We start from the raw sequence: 5,015 nt of genomic DNA on the forward strand, positions 1-5,015 counted from the left end.
GGTGGTACAGGTGGAGAGTCAAGGACCGTTTTCCAGACGAACACACTTGGTGCATAATATGCTACCATGCACGGCGGTTAAGACCACATGGAAACTTTGGTTTACTACTTTTTAGAAAGGCCAAAATGATGGTGCTCTTGCCAGTCCAAGGTTTCCTGTTTGCTCCCTTCCAGAAAAAACAATGACAAAAATACAAATCCCCCTTAAGAGAAAGTTGCTTGGCTTTCGCTGTCTCCACAGAATGTTAATCTCCTTGGCAGGCAGGAGAAGGGAAGGAGAGCCGATATGTATTAAGTGCCAACTGCATACCTTGATCTCATCTAATTCCACAATAACCCTGCAAGACTCCTGTTATTAGCCTCCTTTTCTTTTCTTTCTTTTTTTTTTTTTGAGATGAGGAAACTGAAGTTCAGAGAGGTTAGGTAAATTGCCCAAGGTCACATAACTAACAAGTGACAGAGCAGGGATCCAAACCCTGATTCCAATTCTTTCCACATCCTCCCTGGCTGGCAAGACCAGGTGAGTGTGTTGAGAAGCCTTATTGACCCTGAGGCTCCCAGGGTTTTAGCTACTCCCTGGATGAAAATTGGTCTCATTGGGGGTCTGCTGACTTTTCCAGATCATGGGGGTGTGCTGGGTGCAGTGATGTTTAAGAGTAGCATTTTAAGATGTTCCCTAATGGTCAGAAGATTTAATGAGGCCAAAGAATCTACTGCAGAAAGGAGTTTGGGTCTTGAGATAAACAGGCTCATTAACTGGCACTAAATCAATCGGTGTGAAATCAATTAGGGCCACCTGGAAGGGAGAACCTACCCCCCCCCCCCCCAATCTGTCTTGACTCTTGAAATGAGAGATGGATGGTGGCTACTGGTATATCCTGGAGACAGGATCCTAACGACAAGAAATTCTGTGCTGAAAATCCTGTTGCCCCTACTGCCTCACGGCCAGTTGGTTGGTGGGAGAGTCTGGAGGGTTCTAGAGGCCTCCAGTGTTTCCAGCAAGACCCCTGGCCCATGGCTCCAGCAGCCTCAGGATGTGTGTGTCCCCCAGGACTCCTCCAGGTCTTGGGCCTTTCAGAGTTACCCAGAAGGGAGTGGGCCTTACAGGTTCCACCTGGCCTCACTGCCCAGGATTGTCACAGAGAAAGGCTGGGGCAACATTCCCTGTGACTGTACGTAGGAAAAGCCAGCCCATCACACCCAGGGTCACACCCAGATGACAAAGAGGAACATGACACTGTGTTCCTCTTTGGTGCTTTCAGCTCTCAGGTGGGTGTGCACACCTCCCACCAGACTGCCCACTCCATGGGGGGAGGACTGTCTTCTGTTTCACCTCTCATTATTATTTTTTTTGCCGTACTTGAACGGATTAACTGAGATTGGCTTATGGAGATGGTCTGCGTCCTCCAGGATTTGACATCTCAGCTGGAGTTATAAGCCCATAAAGAGGAAACTGAGGCATTAAGAACAGTACGTTTTGGGATCAGATAGATTCCAGTGAAGAGAGTGAGGCCTTGGTTTCCTTGTCTGTAGAATGAGGGGACGAGGCACATGCGGAAGGTAGCTGTAAGGATTAACTGGGATTATGCATGTAAGTGCTTGGCCGGCGTCCTGGCGCTTAACAGCCCTCAAAGCGAGTACGAAACACTTCTGCAGCTACCACCAGTGCCTTGCATGGTACTTTGTGTTTCAATGAGAGCATATCATTCTCTTGACTGTGATGCACATCACAGCCCTATAATGTGTGTGTATACATATCTTTAAAATAACTGAAATGTAAATTTTATGCAATAATACCCTTACTATGTGTGATGAACTCTGATAGTTTCTATTCAATTTTGTTGAAAACAATGCTGAAGGGGCACAGGGGAACTTTTTGGGGTGATGACTGTGTTCTATACTTTGATTAGGGGGGTGGCGTGGGTGTCTTTGTCAAAAATCGTTGAACTCTACGTTAAAACGAGTTCATTTTATTACATGTAAATTAATCTCAATAGATTTGTAACCCTCTAAATTAATTTTTTATTGAGATACAATTCACATTCCATAAAATTCACCCTTTTAAAGTGTACAAATCAGTGATTTTTAGTATATTCACAGAGCAACCATCACTACTCTCCAGTTCCAGGGCATTTTCATCACTTCGAAAGGAATCTCTTTCCCCATTAGCAGTCACTTCCCATCCCCCTAGTCCTAGTGCCGGGCAGCCACTAATTTACTCTCTGCTTCTATGCATTTGCTGGTTCTAGTTCTGTGGGGCCGAGAGAAGAGCCTTTGAAGCTAGACCAGTTCCTGGGCCTCTCCGGGAGGGGGCACACTCACCCCCAAGAAGTGGGGTTTCTCTAGTTGGTCCAGGTACTGCGTAGTGAATTCCAAGAGCATCAGAGACACTTGTAGGTGACTCACACCCTATGTCCCCACTTCTTCCTACACCCACTTCAGGCCCACCCCGTCCTTTGGAAATGCTCCTTACTCACTCACTCACTCACTCCCCTGCTTGTGGAAGATGGACAATGATGCACCCAATAAAGGAGTCACGTATGGGCTCTCCAAGGTCAATGTGGCAAACCCATCACACACGTGCAGAGTAAGTAGGGTTCAGGAATGTGTCCAGCAAGGTGGGGGCTGGAAATGGATTTAGAACTGAGACTGGACAAGAGGAGTAAGTGAAGAGGTTGTTACTGGCTGCCTGGAGAAGGAGAGAGGGACCTGGAGGTGACTCATGCCACATGTCCCTGCCTCTTTCCTACATCAAGCTCCCCCCAGTCCTCTGGAAATGCTCCTTACTCACTTCACCCCCTACTGCCTTGGAAAGGTGTGGACAAGGAGACACCTGAGGAAGGGAGAAGGCAAGAAGTAAAGGACCTGCCTCTGCAAGGCCGGGAGGCAAGTGCCTCCCCCGGACCTCCATAGCTGGCTAATGACTGGCGGCGGTGGGCAAGATTGACCTAGACTGCAGTCGTCTGGAAACAGGTCTCATATGGAGGCTTGCAAAAGAGACCTGGAGGTGTTAGCAAGGGCCGCCTGGAGAGGCAAGAGAAAAAAGTCCTTCAGCTTTAGAAGCCTTCTTTTTCTAGCTCTCATCAACAGAAAGGAGGTAGGACTCTCGTGATGCCCAAGGAATGAATGCACACCCACAAGATAAAATGTCCAGAAGTGTTAAGGTGAGCAGCAGAGCATGGGTGCCTCCGAGCCTGTTTATGTAACAAAGATATTGTGTGTGGTTGTCCGTAACAGACCAAGTCTGGAAGGATTCTCACTAACCTGCCAATAATAACCTTCAGGAAAAGGAATTTCACTGTCTCCTATTAGATTTTTTTTTAATAATTGTATGCTATTTGTGTAATTTTCAAAAGATATATTTTTAATTTATTTTTAAATCTATTTGTAAATAGGTAATACAATCACACGGAAAATCTCCCTCCCATCCTTGTCCTTATCTGCAGGGACACCCCGTCCCCATGCCATAGTTCCTAATTTCTTATGTATCCTTCCAGAATTTCTTTACGCATATGTAAGTAAGTTTGTATAGAGATTCTTAATAAATTCTTTTTTGAGCTCTGTCTCTAGGAAGGAAATAGAATTTAAACCCAATGTCTCTTTTTCTCTTTTTTAAAGGTTATTTAATTATTTATTTTAGATTTAAAAATTTTTCCTTCTTCTCTCCAAAGCCCCCCAGTACATAGTTATACAACTATTTTAGTCATGGGTCCTTCTAGTTGTGGCATGTGGGATGCCGCCTCAGCATGGCTTGATGAGTGGTGCTAGGTCCACGCCCAGGATCCCAATTGGTGAAACCCTGGGCCGCTGAAGTGGAGCGTGGGAACTCAACCATGGGGCCGGCCCCACCCAATGACTCTTAAGGGCCCTGAAGACTTCCCATAATCAAACATACCTACAGTTGGCTAGCGGGCGTGAGTACAGCCCCTAAAAGGGGGGTGGGCTTTTAAACAGGAATTTTGTAAAACAATAACTGATAAACGCTCAATTATAAAGGGGCCAAGAAATGCAGTAAAAGGAAAATCACTGCAAATCTCTCTACCCGAAAATAACAATGATTAACATCAATTGAACATTATTCTGGACCAGTGATGGCCAACAGAACTTTCTGGGATGATGGAAACATTTTCTGCACTATTATAGTAACCACTAACTACATATGCCTTTTGAGTGCGGAAATGTGGCCAGTGTAACAGAGGACCTGAATTGTTTATTTTACTTTAATTAATTTTAACTTTAATATAGCCAGCCACATGTGTCTAGTGCCTGCTGTGAGGGACAGCACATCTTCTGTGCATATGTGTGAGTGGAGGGATGTGATGAGAGGCTGGGCATACAGGCCATTTGGGCATCCTAAGTGTGATTACTAATTGACCTAGGAATTCTTCTAGGGATTATCCTAAAGAAATGGTTATGAATTTGCTCAAAATCTGTCTCTGAGAGTATTTATTTATTTTTTATTTATTTTTTTATTTTTTTTAAAGATTTTATTTTTTCCTTTTTCTCCCTAAAGCCCCCCGGTACATAGTTGTATCTTCTTCGTTGTGGGTCCTTCTAGTTGTGGCATGTGGGACGCTGCCTCAGCGTGGCTTGATGAGCAGTGCCATGTCCGCGCCCAGGATTCGAACCAACGAAACACTGGGCCGCCTGCAGCGGAGCGCGCGAACCTAACCACTCGGCCACGGGGCCAGCCCCTCTGAGAGTATTTATTAACATAAAAAACTGGAACGTTGTAGGAAAATATTTACTGACATGGGAATATGTTCACAACTGTCCATTAAGTGAAAGGCAGATTACAAAGCAGGATGATTTCATTAAAATATAAATATAAATAGCCTGGAAAGATATGTGTCAAACTGCTCAGTGCCTGGCAGGCACTCAATAAAAATGTATTAAATAATGAGTAAATGTTAATAAGAGTTAGCACTGGGCGGTGAAATCGACTCATTTTATATTTTCTTCTGATCCCTTATTTATGTTTTCTAACTTTCTATGGTGGACACATATACCTTTGTA

The sequence above is a fragment of the Equus przewalskii genome, chromosome 3, assembly GCF_037783145.1.
Source record: "Equus przewalskii isolate Varuska chromosome 3, EquPr2, whole genome shotgun sequence".
Lineage (NCBI taxonomy): Eukaryota > Metazoa > Chordata > Mammalia > Perissodactyla > Equidae > Equus > Equus przewalskii.